Genomic DNA, 18,701 nt, shown 5'->3' with positions numbered 1-18,701 from the left:
TTTTTATCTGTACACACACAAAATGAATAGAAGGTGAAGCATTATCTCATTGCAAAATATATCAGATGTATTAATACATGTGTATGGCTCAACTTAATGATTGTTGTATATGAAAGATACAGTTGTAAAAAGTATAAAGGGAGTTAATAGATGAATAAAAATAGTAAGAGTGTAAGACATATCAAATAAATGCAAAGTTTTTAGAAAGCAGGATTCATCATCTTAGTTTTAGACAAGGCAGAATTTAATTGAAAAGAATTAATTGAAAAATTAAGATGAAGGATATTATAAAATAACCCTTATAAAGCTAAGGGCTATATTTACAGTAAAGATTTTAAAACATATCTATTTATCAAATGACACATCAATAGACATCATAAAGTAGAAACTGCTAGAGAGGTAAGAAGGAACAGAAACCTCTAATTATAGAAGACTTTAACACATGTCTCGGCATAAGTCAGGTTAAGTGGACCAAAAAAATCACCAAAAAGCTCTTACAGATTTCTATCAAAGTCTGAATCCATTAATAGAGAATATATGTTCTCAAGTGCACATAGGACAGTTATAAAAATCTATTTTATATTAGACCACAAAGAATATCTTGGTTCCGGAATACAAAAAGTAAAAATTTTGATCACACATAGTAAGTCAAGAAAATAATTCAAAAATTAAAAAACAAAACAAAACCAAACCTGGCTCAAGGTTTCTGTAGGATGATGGTACCTGTCTAAATCCAAATCTCTCCATATATCCTTTTTGAAAACCACACAGATCTATAAGGAGAGCAAAGTTAACTACCACCACCCTTGCCTAACATAATTTCAAATTATGGTTATGTAGGCAAGTTAACACTGAAATAAAACAGCGTCAGCTCTAGAACCTGTGCTCAGATGACAAGTGAATTTGAGACTTCAGAACAAAGGAAAGGGAAGCAGGACCTGGGGTCAGTAGAATGCAAGTAGAAGAGAAAAGCCTACCCTAAAGAGGAAAATCCTTGATGGCTCAGTTGGTAAAGAATTCACCTGGGCTTCCCAAGTGGCACTAGTGATTAAGAATCCACCTGCCAAAAAAAAAAAAAAGAATCCACCTGCCAATGCAAGAGATGTGAGAGACATGAGTTCAACCCTTAGGTCGGGAAGACCCCCTGGAAAAGGAAATGGCAACCCATTCCAGTATTCTTGCCTGGAAAATTCGGTGGACAGAGGAGCCTGGTCGGCTATATGGAGTCGCAAAGACACACAACTGAGCATACATGCATATTGCAAAAACAGCCAAAAACAATTCATGTTGACATATGGCAGCACCAACACAATATTGTAAAGCAATTTCTGTTCAATTAAAAAAATAAAACAGCCACAAATGATTAATTATCTTAAAAAAGCCCTTCTCACCCAAATCCAAAGTTATATAATATAGTCTATGGACTGTGGGAGACCAGCACTTTGATGCCTTTCTGCTAAGAATACAAAAGTGCAAAGCCCAGGAGGGAATTTGACAGTATCTCATAGAATCGCATATGCATGTATCTTTTGACCCAGACATCTCACTTTTAGGAATCTGTTCTAAGGACACATTGGCATAAAATATAAACTGGCATTTGTATAAATTTAGTCAAACAATTACTTGTATTACCAAAAGATTGGCAACAATGAAATAATCTCCAGGTTGATGGTGTCCCTTCCAAGCCACTCTTTTCCTCAGAATGCATAAAGAGACTATAGAAAGTCTCCATGCACCAGTATAGGGTGATCTGCAGAGTATATTTTGAAATGGAAAAAACAAAAGCGCAGAAGAGTCTATAGATTAATCTATAAGTAGAAGGGATGGTGCCAATGATGGAGAGATTTCTCTGTAACTTGTTTATATAGTTTTGATCTTAGAATCATGTATGTTTACATATTCAAAAATAAAGAGGTAGAAAGAGAAATCTAAAAGGAAATGAATTTATGTAACTATAAAGAATTTTGATGACATATCCACTCAAGAAAAGGAACAATTTTGGTAACTTTATCTTTTTAATTTATTTATGGCTGCATTGGGTCTTCATTGCTACTCAAAGTCTTTCTCTAGTTGTGGTGCTCAAGCTTCTCATTGCGGTGGCTTCTCTTGTTGCAGAGATGGGATCTAGGGTGTGCAAGCTGAATAGTTGCAGCTCATGGGCTTAGTTGTCCCACAACATGTGGGATCTTCCCAGACCAGGGATCGAACCGATATCCCCTGCATTAGCAGGCAGATGCTTAACCACTGGACCACCAGGGAAGCCCTAATTTTAGTGACTTTAGAACATAAATTCTGGGCTGTACCTTGGCCCTCTGCATCTGCAGTGTCAACCAACCACAGATTGAGCATGTTCCGGGAAAAAGAAATTCAAGAAAGTTCCAAAAAGCAAAAGTTAATTTGCCCCCAATTTATAGAGCATGTACATTGTTAAATAATATAGAGATGATTTAAAGTATATGTGTAATGTGCATATGATATATGCAAACACTATACCATTTTATATAAGAGATTTAAGCATCCATGGATTTTGTTGTCCATGAGGGGGTTGGGCTGGAACCAGTACCTTAGTGGGATATATTCAGTAGTATAATTGTTGTTGCATTGCTATTTTTAAAGTATTTTAAGTCTGTTGTTGGGTAAAATAAGTGTTGCAAAGTGTTAATTCTTGAACAGAGCCACAGTAGTTTATCAGGGCTATGACTTAGAAAATTTAGCTTGGAAAGTCCTTTGCTAGATTGAGCAAAGTGGAAATGAAGTACAAAATTACACAGAAAGACAGCTAACATATCAGAGCACAGGTCACATGGCAGGCTTTGTGCTAGACACTATATATATATATATATATATATATACACACACACATACATAATTTGACTCTTAACAGGTATCCTTTGAGATTTGTGATACTATTTTCATAAGAGGGTCAGAGATGTTGAGATTTAAACCCAGATCTATGTGATTCCAAAGCCTGTGTTTTTTCTACTACATTATTGCAGGATATATACATCAAGTATTGCGAAGAAAGAATATCAAGAGCTAAATGTTCTATTTAAACCACTAGTTGCTGCTCAGAAAATAAAGATGCAGACCCAGAGTCAGTGGTTTATACATTCTTCATGCAAGAGCATTATACTAAAGGAGAGAGTGTAAGTTTTCTCTTATTTCTAATGGGAAAATGTAAACATACACACATGTACACATGTACACCATCATATGGATATTGAGAGAGAAAAATTTTATAAAAGTTTCCATTGATGACTGAAATTAGTGAAAGATATGAACTAAAGCTATGGCAAAGCAGAAAAGAAAAAAGAATCTAGTAGTCATGGGTTTTCATGGTGCTTTTATCAGCAAAAAACCTTTCAAAGCTTCCCTTTGTGATATTTCAGAGCTCTTCTAAGCTTTGCACAACCTTTTTGTACATATTGAAGATGTGTGGTTTAGAAAATACTAGTTTAGATAAGGTGGTTTCCTCCTGTGTAAGGTGAGGGTTGATAGGGATTTCAGCCGTGTTGTTAGAGTTCCTCTTATCCATACCACCCTTTCACATTTCTACTTATTTCCCCCAATGTTGAAATATTTTTATTTGGTTCAATACTACTTTTTAAAATGTCTACCAGTTAAAGTAATCAGGATAAGCTATTTTAATTTGATTTATTTGTATTGATATATGGTGATGATGAAAATTCAATTTATAATTCTATGTACCTGATAACAATAAGAAAAAAAATATTAAAATTTCTATAAAGATTTTTTAAATTAAGTTTTTAGCTTTTCTTTTTGTCAGGAGCTGGGTTGATCAGTGACTGTGGTGAAGGCTGAGAAAGTTGAAGCAAATTTGCAGGTGATACAAACTTCTAAGGTAAGCTAACATACTGGATTGGCCAGAAAGTTCATTTGGGTTTCTCCATATCATCTAACAGAAAAACCTGAATGAACTCTTTGGCCAACCCAATAATAACTCAGTCAAGATTATAGGTGCCCTTGACAGACTTGTAGACTACCCTAACACACTAAAACAAGATTTATCAGGATTAATTATAATATCCCAATTTAAATTGTACAAAGCAATTGCAGAAGTATTAAATAGATTTCCATTTCTGAGAATATGATAGAGAAAAGAAAGTGAAGTTGCTTAGTCGTGTCCGACTCTTTGTGACCCCATGGACTATATGTAGCCTGCCAGGCTCCTCTGCCCGTGAGATTTTCCAGGCAAGAATACTGGACTGGGTTGCCATTTCCTTCTCCAGGGGAATCTTTCTGACCCAGGAATCGAACCCAGGTCTCCTGAATTGCAGGCAGACTCTTTACTGTCTGAGCCAACAGAGAAGATCGTGATAGAGAAGATGTCCATAAAATATGTAAAATAGTAGATTCCATATTAAAACATCCTTTAAAATAAATGGATGAACCTATAAGAAAACAAAGGAAACTTTCTGGGGCTAGAAACCAAGCAAATCTATTCGGTGAGGTAAACAAGTGCTGAAATCACTGAATACTTTGGCAGCATCCATCAGTTTCTGTTGGCATAGAAACTTGTACGTGGGGAAAAATGGAGACTTGGGGAAAATCCCTTGCACTCTGCAAAGTGTAGGGGGGCCTGTCAGAGACCATTCTGGAGAGGCATACAACTCTAGGTGGAGTTAAAATCTCCCTGAGCAATTCCTGGTTACCAGCTCACATTTGCTTGGATTTGAGGCCTTATTTTATGCTATTTTCATGGTCTCAAAACTCTACAAGGAGAGTTTTAATTTATAATAGACTTGGGTCTGAAACAGTTTTCAGAAACCATCACAAATCCTCCATAGAGAGGATTATCAACCTAGTTATCAAACAGTCATAGTTAAAATTCTAAAAACTAAGCTCATACACATTTTTTTAAAATCACAAAACACAAGGGAGAAAAAAAAAATACGTTGAGCTAGAGTCAGCAGAAACCAGAACTAAAACTTATCTACAGATATTTCAGCTATTGGAAGTATCCAATATATAAGATAAATATATTTAATAAATAAAAGAGGGATTCTAAAATATAAAAAGTAACAGACTATAAAAATGGCCAGGCACACTAAAATAAGAACAAATTAGGATATAAGAAATGATAAACCCCATAATAAAACTAAGAAGTAAAGATGTTAAACCCAGCATATAAGGCACAGTTAAAAAGAGAAAAACCATAGTTGACCTTGTGAATTTTTTTCAAAAAGTACCTACTACAGTACTACATGATCTGTGGTTGGCTGAACCCACAAATGTGGTTACTACAATTACGGAAAGATAATTGTAAAGTTAAACATAGATTTTTGACTGCATGGTGGTTAGTACCCCTAAACCTCCATTTGTTCCAGGGTCAACTGTGCATAGAAGGCCATACACAAAGAAAAAAGATACAGAAAAAATAAAAGAAATTGTGAGATGAGTTCATCAGAATAGCAGGATACAATTTGTGCAAGAAAGTTAATATTAAAGTAGAAGAGATGAACTTCTCTAGAGAAAAAACATCATCCCCCCTGTAAGGGCAGGAAGAAAAAAAAAAAGCAGAACTAATTTTATTCAGTGAGTTCCCCAACTCATCACATAAAAGTCAGCACTTCCTCCTTGTCTTACTTTTTGATTCAAGACAAAGAACATTGTATAACAGGAAAGTAATTCATAATTTTAAAAAATCAGTTGTAGATTTATTCACAAATATTTGCTGAGAATAAAGCAGGATAAAGCAGTGAACAAAACACACAAATTCCCTCCCTTCACATTAGCTTATGTTCTAGTGTCCTTAAAGTTGTCAGTTAGGAAGTAAACATCAAGACAACAGCATGCTTTTCCCTTTCCTTTTCATTCATAGCTTTCCTCAGCATGGAGTTATAATGGAAATCCATGAGTCTGCAGACTTGATCATATTCAGTGTAGAGTGTGTACATTATATGTATCAGCACCTACATTTTTTTTTAAATGCCTGTTTAAAGAGAAACATAGCTGCTACTTTTTTAAAAATGAAACTTTCTACTTACAAATGCTATGGTAGAAAGCTCAGTGTTGTTTCTTTTTCTTTTTTTAGTGTGTTTCTTTTTAAACTGGAACATTTATTGAGCAACTAATTATCGAAACCCTTAATATCAGCCGGATGCTGCCACAGCTGCTCTTTTCGGATTAGGTGATGTTATTCAGGAATTCAAGCCTGAACCTGCTGTATACAACTTTTAGGTGCCTTACTCCACTAGCGCCAGTGGCACTTCTTTCCTTGGCGCTCCAGTTATATTTTCTCTTGCACTCGGCAGGGTAGTCACATTTGCCACAGGTCGATTTATGTCAGTGATAGAACTTAGAGCTACAACAGCGGCACAACATACGTCTTATTGTGACATTTTCCAAACAATGATATTCCCTTCCTCATCTCACTTCTGATTATTTCAGAAAAGAACAGAGGGAAAAAAACTAATTCTAAAAACAAAATTACTTAAAAAATTTCACGGTATTTCCTTCTAATGTTATCTGCATAAAAATTATATGTGTTTATGGACATGCAAATGGCTGTGTGTATTGAGGTTGTTACTGTTCAGTCACTAAATTGTGTCCAGTTCTTTGCGACCCCATGGACTGCAGCCCACCAGGCTCCTCTGTCCGTGGAGTTCTCCAAGCAAGACTATTGCAGTCAGTCGCCATTTCCTTCTCCAGGTTGTATGTATATATGTAATTAAAAGTGAATTTGATACATGTATATGCACTTCCCTGGTAGCTCAATCGGTAAAGAAACTGCCTGCAGTGCAGGAGTCCCAGGTTCAATTCCTGCGTGGGGAAGATCCCCTGGAGAAGGAAATGGCAACCCAGTCCAGTATTCTTGCCTGGAGAACCCCATGCACAGAGGAGCCTGGTGGACTCTAGCCCATGCAAGAGTTGGACACGACTAAGTGACTGAACCACTAGCACCACCATACACATATAACAGCTGATTCACTTCACCGTCCAGCAGAACCACTGCCGTATTGTGAAACAGTTGTATTCCAATAAAAAATGAATTTGAAATACTCATGTATTTTATTTTTTAATTTTTATTTAGCATATTTTTCTTATATGAATCTATGACCCTTTCAAATGTTATTTTGACATTCTATTAAATTCTATAATAAAGTGATAGCATAGCATAATTTATTCAACCATTTCTTTTTTGTAGATATTCCGGGCTTTCCTATTATAAATAACATTGTATAGCATCATTGAATATCTGGTCATATTTCTGATTACTTTCTCAGACTAGCTTTCTGTTAGTAGAAATGGTGCATTGAAGAGCATAAACGTTCGAAAAATTGCTTCCTAGAAATATTCTTAGTGATTTTATTCTGCACAGCAGCATATGAGATTTTGTCTTATCACATGGTGGTAGTTTATGTTTTAAAAAATCTTTCTTTTTCTTAGGAAGATTCTGTTTCTTATAACAGTTACGCTTCTTTTACTAAGGTGAAAACTTTCATCTACATTTTGGATTCTGTATTGAAATGGAGAAATTTTCCATCTTTTAGTAGTTGGCACAAGAATTAGTTCACATTTTCTTTGTAAAACAAGATACCATTGTGTGTTTATATTTATTACAGATTTTTTTTCCTGTGGTCAGTAGTGATTAATAGATTGTAATTATTTTTCCTATTCTAGATCATGTTTTATAAGTCTTTAGAGTTATGGTAAAATGTGTTTTATAAAGAAAATGGAATCCAACTATAGTTACTGAACTAATTCCATAGAGATTTTTCCATTCAGTGTATATGTTTTATTATAAGTCCTATGTATTTGTTTGCTGTCAATGGATTTGTTGGAATCTGAAAATTAAATATCTTGTTTAAAAGGACTTTCCATTATTAACAAGCTTCAAAACATTGAAAGGGAAACTTTGAGACAAGTTTCCCTTGACATTTTAAACTGAGTAATTTATAACTCAAGGTTTTCTCTCTCTTCACTCAGCCTTATCTTTGTTTGTCCTTTCTGTGTTCTTTTTAAATCCTGTTTTCTCCTTGGCTCTAGGGCACCAGCTTACAAATTGTACTTTTAAAGATTTATAATAGAAATAATATGATTTTCCAACATAAAATTTTTCATGTAGCTCTGATTTCAATAATTTGTAGCAAAGTGAAAGTTTGTAAAAACTTGGAAAATTAGAAGATGACATACTTTATAAAAAGAGAGCAAACATGGGATGAGAGTTGTTTAAAAGCTATGTTGTGTTTGTAAATGATTCAAGAAAGAACTTTTCATAGAAGTATCGACTGTGGAAAAAGCAGAAAACAGCTCCAGCAAAGAAGGGCAGAGAAATATGAGACTCATCACCATCTGACTCTGAGCCCATCTTTGTTGGTTATAATGCTATTGTGTATTATACCTGAGGATTCCATGACTTCTTTCTTATGTCATTCTTTGTTAGTCCTTAAATTGGGAAGTTGGAGGAATACCATAGCATGTGTCTCGCCTAGTTAGTTTTTGTGGCGCAATTTTAAGTGAAATTGTAACCATTGGACGTTGAATTTGATGAACATGAATTATAGCCTTTAGCTTTTCTTCTTAATACATTTGTGTGTTTTTGTAACCTCACTTTTCACTCTGCTCCAGTGCGCATTCTGTTAGTTCACTCTTACTCTCTTGAGATGATTTTGAGTCCTTCTCTTCTGAGAAAATGGGAGCAATCATGTACTTTGTAACTTCATTCCTCTTTACCTGGACAGTTTCTTTACTCACTCTTTCTCTTCCTTTTTCATTTTAGAAAAATATATATAATTCTTCGTGGGGGTTAAACTTTCCACTATGGTCTTGATTCCATCTTCTGTTGTGGGCATAAGACTCTTGCATCATTAACTGTCCTCTTCTTATCTTGCATCTTCTTCCTATCTGTTCCACCCACTCAGTCTACTGAGAGTTCAAAGTTAACAAAAAAGCAACAAAAATCCTTCAAGCTCTCCTTCTCTTCCTTATCAAATGCTTGGAAACAGTGTTATATGCTAGTGCCTTCATCACCTCATCCTTAACCTCTTACAATCTTACTTTTGCCCGGGACTTCTTGTTGTGTGTCAGGTACTGCGAAGGCTCTGACCTTTCATACAGTGTTCTAGGTGAGGCAGCTGAGCCATGCTACCTAGATCTGAACCAATATTACCAGTTTCCCAGAAGGACTGCCGCCTTGGGGTCCTCTTCCTGCTTTATGCTTTGCTATAGTGCCCATATGGGGCTTCTCAGGGGACGCTACTGGTAAAGAACCTGCCTGCCAATGCAGGAGACCTAAGAGATGCAGGTTCAAGCACTAGGTGGGAAGGATCCCCTGGAGGAGGACATGGCAACCCACTCCAGTATTCTTGCCTGGAGAATCCAATGGACTGAGGAGCATGGTGGACTACTGTCCATGGACTCTCAAAGAGTTGGACACAACTGAAGTGACTTAGCACGCATGCACGCATCATGCCATGTGATCTGATGATCGCAACCTGGCTTTGACCTCTCTATCAAGAAAAAGAAACACAAAAAGGCAAAATGGTTGTCTGAGGAGGCCTTAAAAATAGCTGAGAAAAGAAGAGAAGCTAAAGGCAAAGTAGAAAAGAAAGATATACCCATTTGAATGCAGAGTTCCAAAGAATAGCAAGGAGAGATAAGAAAGCCTTCCTCAGTGATCAGTGCAAAGAAATAGAGGAAAACAATAGAATGGGAAAGACTAGAGATTTCTTCAAGAAAATTAGAGATACCAAGGGAACATTTTATGCAAAGATGGGCATAAATAAAGACAGAAATGGTATGGACCTAGCAGAAGATATTAAGAAAAGGTGGCAAGAATACACAGAAGAACTATTCAAAAAAGATCTTCATGACCCAGATAACCATGATGGTGTGATCACTCACCTAGAGCCAGACATCCTGGAATGTGAAGTCAAGTGGGTCTTAGGAAGCATCACTATGAACAAAGCTAGTGGACATGATGGAATTCCAGTTGAGTTATTTCAAATCCGGAAAGATGATGCTATTAAAGTGCTGCACTCAATTTGCCCACAAATTTGGAAAACTCAGCAGTGGTGACAGGACTGGAAAAGGTCAGTTTTCATTCCAATCCCTAAGAAAGGCAATGCCAAAGAATGCTCAAACTACCACACAATTGCACTCATCTCACATGCTCGTAAAGTAATGCTTGAAATTCTCCAAGCGAGGTTTCAACAGTACGTGAACCATGAACTTCCAGGTGTTCAGGCTGGATTTAGAAAAGGCAGAGGAACCAGAGATCAAATTGCCAACACCTGTTGGATCATCGAAAAAGCAAGGGAATTCCAGAAAAACATCTATTTCTGCTTTATTGACTATGCCAAAGCCTTTGACTGTGTGGATCACAATAAACTGTGGAAGATTCTTAAACAGATGGGAATACCAGACCACCTGACCTGCCTCCTGAGAAATCTGTATGCAGGTCAGGAAGCGACAGTTAGAATTGGACATGGAACAACAGGCTAGTTCCAAATAGGAAAAGGAGTACGTCAAGGCTGTATATTGTCACCCTAGTTATTTAACTTATATGCAGAGTACATCATGCAAAATACTGGGCTGGATGAAGCACAAGTTGGAATCAAGATTGCCAGGAGAAATATCAATAACCTCAGATACACAGATGACACCACCCTTATGGCAGAAAGCAAAGAAGAACTAAAGAGCCTCTTGATGAAAGTGAAAGAGGAGAGTGAAAAAGTTGGCTTAAAACTCAACATTCAGAAAACTAAGATCATGGCATCTGGTCCCATCACTTCATGGCAAATAAATGGGGAAACAATGGAAACAGTGAGAGACTTTATTGTTTTGGGCTCCAAAATCACTGCAGATGGTGGCTGCAGCCATGAAATTAAAAGACACTTCCTCCTTGGAAGAAAAGTTATGACCAACCTAGACAGCATATTAAAAAGCTAAGACATTACTTTGTCAACAAAGGTCTGTCTAGTCAAAGCTATGGTTTTTCCAGTAGTCATGTATGGATGTGAGAGTTGGACTATAAAGAAAGCTGAGGGCCGAAGAATTGATGCTTTTGAACTGTGATATTGGAGAAGACTCTTGAGAGTCCCTAGGACTGGTTGGAGATCCAACCAGTCAATCATAAAAGAAATCAGTCCTGAATATTCATTGGACGGACTGATGCTAAAGCTGAAACTCCAATACTTTGGCCACCTGATGGGAAGTACTGACTCATTTGAAAAGACCCTGATGCTCAGAAAGACTGAAAGCAGGAGGAGAAGGGGACAACAGAGGATGAGATGGTTGGATGGCATCACTGACTCAGTGGACATGAGTTTGAGCAAGCTCTGGGAGTTGGTGATGGACAGGGAGGCCTAGCGTGCTGCAGTCCATGGGATCACAAAGAGTCAGACACGACTGAGCGACTGAACTGAACTGAACTGATCAGCCTATATTTCAGGATTTTAGGGGAATATGAATACTTAAAGGTCCCCTTCCTTGTCCTACTTCTTTGGATATCACTATTTCCCGTAATGCTTTTGGTTTGTAAGAATCGAAAGTGAGCCTTGGAAATTAGATTACAGGTTTACGCAGCGTGCTCATCACCGCTCTACAGTGTTCAGTACTGTTATTGCACACTTCATGTTCCTGATGCTCTGATTTTTGGTCATAGTGATAGTATACTCTTCTGGTTCTCCTTTCCTTCTACGATTTCTTTAGTCACTGTTTTTTTCTACCACCACCTGTAGGTATTCTTTAAAGGTTTGTTCTTGTCTTTCTTGTTAGTCTCTCCTATTGCATTGACTTCCCAGGTGGCACAGTGGTAAAGAATCCACCTGCCAATGGAGGAGACATAGGAGATGTGGGTTCGATCCCTGGGTCAGAAAGATTCCTTGGAGTAGGAAATGGCAACCCATTCCAGTATTCTTTCCTGGAAAATTCCATGGACAGAGGACCCTGGCGGCCAGCAGTCCCTGATGTCACGAAGAATTGGACAAGAGTGAGCAGCTGACCGAGCACATATTGCATAGGCAGAATGAGTGACCCCGGATGTGTGTCTCTGACTCTGTTTTCTCTCCTGGTTCTGTGTGTTCAAATGCCTCTGTAAGCATCTATATCCAGAAGTCTTGCTGGCATCTCAAACTTGTTACATAAAAGCAACTTGTTATTGTGTAAAAATTGTTTTTTCTTCTTTGGCCCTTATTTACTTTGAAGATATTCCCCATCTACTCTCACATAGGCATGGAAACTCGTCATCTTGTTTGTTCTCTCCATTCCCACCAACATTTGTTCAGTTGCCAAATTTATTGTCTCTGACACTCATGTAGTCCTCTCCTTCCCACTGCGTAGTTAGTTTCATTGTCATTCTAGACTAGTGCAGTTGCCTTTCATTTCATCTCCTCCTATTTCTATACCTTTTTTATTCCTTTTACTCTGCTAAATTCATATTCATGAGAGTTTGATTATCTCATGGCTCCCCTTTGCCCACAAATTAACAGTTAAACTCACTAGCCTAGTATGACAAACTCTTCATAATCTGATCCCAATCTGTTTTTCATTTTACTGTCATTCATATAGCATTTGCTTCAGATAAACTAAATTATTGTTTGTTATTTACATCTTGCTCTTCCTAAATCCTCTGTTCCTGTCTCCATGTGACCGAATGCTACCCATCACTCCTAACTGGGTTCAGTGCACCTTTTCTCTGAAACCTTCTGTGATTCCTCAAGATATAAGTACGGTTTGGCTCTCCTGAATTTTTTGGCATTTCATTAGTCTTTTCATTTGTGATTTGTAACTTTTTGCCTTACACTGTAGTGATTTTTGGTACATGTATTATACCCCCTAAGAGAATATGAATTCCTTATTTCACTCTGTATCCCCAAAGAGCATATTTTCCTCAGATGGCTGGATGAATGAATCCTATATATGGACATGATAAGAAAGTTGTAACAGGGCCTTGCCATTGTGTTCAGGGCCATTGCATATTAGTTGTATGGTTTGTCCACTGCTCAAAACTCCTGGCTAGGGAATTGAGTAGGGCCTGAAATCCAGCTCACAGTTACCCCTTCCATCCAATCAAACTACGTGCCAGGCTGGTGCAGGGTTGCCTCTGCCTGAAGAAAAGAATACTTGTTCTTTGCCTGACGATGCTATGTGCCGGTTGATCTGTGCACCTGCTTGACTGCACCTGTCCCTTTTTCTGACTCTTACCAAAGTAAGCTAGTAGCAACCCTGAAAGTACCGAAAGGATTGATTGAAGTTCATTATGGAAACTACTGTGGGGACTTCCCTGGTGGTCCAGTGGCTAAGACTCCCCGCGCCCAATGCTGGGGGCCCAGGTTCAATCCCTGGTTCAGGAACTAGATCCCACATGTGGAAACAAAGATGAAAGACCCCACGTGCGGCAACTAAGACCTGGCACAGCCAAATAAATAAATAAATATTTAAAAAACCCTACTTTGTGTCACATAGAAAGTACCCCAGATTTGTTTGTTGAAAGATGTGGATTAATCAAGTGTAAAATAAAGCATTGTTATAGACAGTGTCCTTGATAATTAGCAATTAATCTCAAATTCATAAATATTCTGGAACCCCTATGATACTTCTAGAACCTTTGAGATTTCTTGTAATATTTTACTTAGATCAAATGGCTAATAGTCCCATTTCCCTTTCCCCCACCTCAACTCCATCTTTTGGTTAGAGTAAATTAGACTAGACTCCAGAGTTTCTATACTCCTGTGCTTTTTTAAAATGCTGCATCCAGGGAATTCCTTGGCGGTCCAGTGATTAGGAATCCATGGTTTTACTTCCAAGGGCAGGTTCAGTTCCTCATGGGGGAACTAAGATCCCACAGGCCATGTGGTGTGGCAAAAAACAAAACAAAACAAAAAAAACTGCATGCGGAATTCTTTTTTTAAAAAATTTATTTATTTTAATTGGAGGCTAATTACTTTACAATATTGTAGTTGTTGTTGCCATATATTGACATGAATCAGCCATGGGTGTCCATGTGTTCCCCATCTTGAACCCCCCTCCCCCCTCCCTCCCAATGCCATCCCTCAGGGTCATCCTAGTGCACCAGCCCTGAGCACCGTGTCTCATGCATTGAACCTGGACTGGCGATCTATTTCAGAATTGTTTTAATTGCATTATTTTGGCCTTATTGGTGTATAATCCTTTTTTTTTTTTTTTCTTTTTTGGACTGTGCTATGGCAAACTCAATGGACATGAGTCTGAGAAAACTTCGGGAGATAGTGAAACACAGGGAAGCCTTGGGTGCTGCAGTTCATCAGGTTGCAAAGAGTCGGACCCACCTGAGTGACTGAATAACAGAAGTGTCATACAGGATCTTAGAACCGCAACCCAGGGTCAAACCCACCCTTCCTGCGGTGGAAGCACAGAGTCTTAACCACTGGACCACCAGGGAGGTCTGAAGACAAATGTAAAAGTCCTTAAACACAGAGTTAATGACTGGTTGGTGTGTGGGTTATGTGCACCTCCGGGTCTCTTCATGTAACACTTCGCATCTACTAAGTGTTTCATGAATGAGGTTGACTACGAACTGCCTGTGACCCCCCTCCAACAGATCTGCCTCATTTGAGAGTAGTCACAGAGAAACTTCAAGTCGGATGATGTACTTTTAGAATATAAGAGTTATTTTTTTTTTTTTTAATTTTGTGAGTGGATCAGTGTCTAACATTTAACAGTTAACTAGATGCCAGGCATGTATGTATATTATATTTCACTTGATCCTCATAACTAGCACTGGAGTGTATATGGTTGTATCCAATTGAAAGATAATATTGCTTACATACAATCTGTTTTCATTCAAGTCTGGGTCAGCCTAATTCCAAAGATTCTATGGCCTATGAAACTAGCCACTTGATATGAGAAGAATGTTCAGAATAGTTTATCACATAAAGGCCTTCAGAGGTGATATATATATATTCATTTACTAGTGAATAGATGTACGTAGAGATAGATTTTATCTTGGCATTAGGGAAACAAGGTGGTCATTCCTTAGACTGGCATGGTAGAGCTCACTGCTGAGACCTAAGTATTATAGCTGCCACTGCAGCGCAGTACCAGCAGGGGGCCAGAGTAGTGCTCCAAATTGAGAAAAGGTCTGATGTTCTCAACTTTGAAAGATTGCTCCAGTATTTTGGAAATACAGCCAATGGGCAGGATTGTCACCTAAATTCTGTAATCCAAGCTTCCTCCTTCCTAAAAAAAGCAGGAACAGATGGAAGCAGAGTTAGCATGAGAACGAAAGCAGACTAATGAAGCTTTGTTATTTTGCTGAAGATCTTGTAAAGCTTTCCAAATTTAGCCAAGGATTAGCAATTAATGGATAATTGGAAATGTGTTTTCATTCTATCAGTTAACCCCCATTTCACTGCAGCTTGGACACCTGTAAAGCATTTCTCATCTAGCGTTTCTTCTATATTCTGCTTTTATGAAAACAATTTGAATATCTTTAAGCAAGTTCCAGGGTAACAGTTCTGCCTGAAACAGGAATTATGAAAAGAACTTGAGGTATCTGTGGTATGTGGATAGGATGGCAAACTCTTAAGGTAGTAAATAGATTCTTTGCTTTGGGGCTTTCTTTTTGGCTTAAGACTGTTGAAGAATAAGTCAAATGTTATTCCTAGGCTACCTGAATGTGTAGCTGTGGTATTAATATTTTGTATCTACACTGTAGTCTTTAAGGAGAGAGAAAAATAGAGAAACAAAAGCATGAATGAGAAGTGAGGGGGGAAAAACAAAGAGAGACGTAAATACCACTTTAAAAAATGTTTAGTTGCCCAAATTAGCAAAATAATAGCAATAAGTTCATAATACTTGTTAGCATATTCAAATATATATATATATATATATATTTTATGGTGGTGAAAGTAACAGTCATTTCTGCTTTAACACATTTTGAAAACACACATTTGATCCAATATGATTGATGCATTAGGAAACATTTGAACATAACACAGATTCCTCATTTGCTTTTGTACAGTTTCATGAATGCAGAAAGCCACCCAGCTGAGCCAAGGCATGGAAAAATACACAAAACATAGACATGCACACATCTCAAACACATACCAGCCGTCTCTTGTATACCTCATGTTATGTGAGTCACATTCATCCACTTTTGATGTTACAACTTTTCAGCTGATAACAGACAATCCTCCCATCCAGGTACTAACCAGGCCCAACCCTGCTTAGCTTCCAAGATGAGATGAGATCAAGTGCATTCAGGGTGGTATGGCTATCAACAAGATAAATTCTATTTCCACTTTTGAAATAATTCACAAGCTGTAAATCTTCTAACATCCACCTCCACAAGCAAATATCAGGTCTTTTTCAAGGAAAAATGCCATATTTATTGTGGTATTTATTTTATGTATTTGTTTATGCCATATTTATTTTATGTATTTCTTAAACCACTTGCTGTAAAAAAAAAAAGTGTTATTTTTATTAGGTTCCTACTTTAAGAGAAAAAAGTATGTTTCTGATGACATTTTTGAGTATTGAGCTCCAACCCAGTTTCCCCCACAATTCCTGTGGTTCTTACTACATGATACAGAGCTGTGTGACATGGTGATTTTTAGGAACACTTACCTTGTTTTGTAGTGAAACTGATTGTACGTGTTAATTATAGAATATTTGGAAAACACTGGAATATATGAATGTAATCACCAGTGTTCCGGGACTTCCCTGGTGGTCCAGTGATTAAGACTCCACACTCCAAACGCAGGGGGCCCAAGTTCCATCCCTGGTCAGGGAACTAGATTCCACCTGCTGCAACTAAAAAACAAAATTCCCACATGCCTCCACTAAAGATCACACATGTGGCAGCTAAGACCTGGCACAGCCAAGTTAAAAAACAAATAAGTAAATAAAAAGAAATATTAAAAAAATTTTTAAATATTTTTTAAAAAAATTACCAGTGTTCCAACTCACGTTAACACTTGGTATTGTTTCCATATCCATATAAAAAGAAATGTTTATGGAAAAAATAGAACAAAAATTGGGAGCTCATATTCTTTATTAAGCTTAGGATCTTGGATTTTTTAACTTGATATTATGCAATAAATATGTCCCTATTTCTTTAAATATTCTTAAGCAGTTTGACTATGATATTCTGTATGAATGAATGCACCCCACTCAGTATTCAGCAGGTATGCTGAGTGGCCTGCGACTATGCCAGTTGTTTGTACACTTGCTTCGGTTGGTCAATGCCCATGCTACATGGAATCCAATGATTAAATATAGTCAATCATGTAGTTTTGGACTTTCTGGGGAGGGGTGTTTGCTATACATAGTAGTAGTGGCTCAGTGGTAAAGAATCCACCTGCAATGCAGGTTTGAGCCCTGGGTCAGGAAGATCCCCTGGAGGAGGGGGTGGCACCCCAGTCCAGTATTCCTGCCTGAGAAATCCAGTTTACAGAAGAGTCTGGCAGGCTGTGTGTCCATGGGGTCACAAAGAGTTGGACACGACTGAAGTGACTGAGCACACACAGTATAATAAATATCTCTGCACACGCTTCCTTGCATATTTGTTATTCTTAGAATGAATCTGTAGACACTGAAATACTAAATGAAAAGGAATATGAATATTTTAAGCCTTTTGCAACTTATTGTTAATATCCCTACAGGGAAAAGTTATGTTAATTACACTCTGTGTTAAAGTACTAGAGTTCTTGTTTTATTTTACCATCACCAACCTTAGAAGTATAATTAAAGCAAACACAAAATAAACTTTCTTATCTGTTTAGGTAACTACAGTGTTATTGATCAAGAGGGAAGACTGTGAGGAAAATAGAGGCTGACCCCTCTCTATAGAGAGTTAAATACAGAAAGATATGGACCATGGGAAATGGAGTGATGTACAGAACTAATAAATAGGAATTTAGTTAAGTAATAAGAGGTCTTTTAGAAAAATGCATGCAAGATAAGGTGAAAGGAGGCTGTAAAATTTCTGCCTTCTTGCAGTAAAACTTGTTGACTGACCCAATGATATAAATAAAGTAGAAAAAAGAGAAAAAAAGTCTTATTTAGGACCTTCCAGATATCATTTCCAATTGCCAGTTTTTAAGCCACCCTCCTCATGATACTGTAAATAAGCAAAGTTGTGGGTAAATGAAATGATCATAATCACTGAACTGGAGTAATATGTCATGTCACAGAGTTCTACCTGCGTAAAATTTGAGTCAAAGGATTTTGAGTAAAAGATAATGAACTCATATGGGAAATTTGAGCAATTTTTTTATGTGTGTGTGTGTGTGTGTGTGTGTGTGTGTGTGTTTAAATTTTTGGCCACAAGGAGTGACATACAGGTTTTTAGTTCCCTGACCAGGGATCGAAACTGTGCCCTGTGCAGTAGAAGTGAGGAGTCTTAATCACTGGACTTCTAAAGAAGTCCCTGAACAATTGTTTTAGATTTGTCTTATCTATTGTTACAGGGCTTCCCACGTGGCTCAGTGGTAAAAAATATCTGCCTGCCAAGGCAGGAAACATGGTCCCTGGATTGGGAAGATCCCCTGGAGAAGGAAATGTCAACCCTCTCCAGTATTCTTGCCTGGGAAATCCCCCAGACAGAAGAGCCTGGCAGGCTACAGTCCATAGGGTCACAAGAGAGTCTGACACAACTGAGCAACTAAGCAACAACGTATACCATTGCAGATCCTCTGGGACTTGCTTGTCTCATTTCAGCTCTGTGCAAACCCTCATGCAGGCACAATCTCTTA

General features: G+C 37.7%; 1 protein-coding gene and 1 pseudogene across 5 annotated transcripts in view; one reads left to right on the top strand and one right to left on the bottom strand.

Moving 5' to 3' along the window:
• CAB39L (calcium binding protein 39 like) overlaps positions 1 to 18,701 on the top strand; it is an 89,586-nt gene that overhangs the window by 5,791 nt on the left and 65,094 nt on the right. For 4 of the 5 annotated variants that reach the window (XM_061133787.1, XM_061133785.1, XM_061133784.1 and 1 more), the window contains exons 2-3: positions 2,997 to 3,146; positions 3,788 to 3,862. The exons of the other annotated variant lie outside the window; for it this stretch is intronic. The gene's annotated coding sequence lies outside the window, so the exon portion shown is untranslated. The remainder of the gene's footprint in view (positions 1 to 2,996; positions 3,147 to 3,787; positions 3,863 to 18,701) is intronic. 5 annotated transcript variants of the gene reach the window in all.
• LOC133049641 (large ribosomal subunit protein eL37-like) lies at positions 6,061 to 6,468 on the bottom strand (annotated as a pseudogene).

Source organism: Dama dama, chromosome 30 (assembly GCF_033118175.1).
Source record: "Dama dama isolate Ldn47 chromosome 30, ASM3311817v1, whole genome shotgun sequence".
NCBI classification, from domain to species: Eukaryota; Metazoa; Chordata; class Mammalia; order Artiodactyla; family Cervidae; genus Dama; species Dama dama.
Note: the sequence above shows the minus strand (reverse complement) of the source record. Positions and strands in the feature narration are given on the sequence as shown.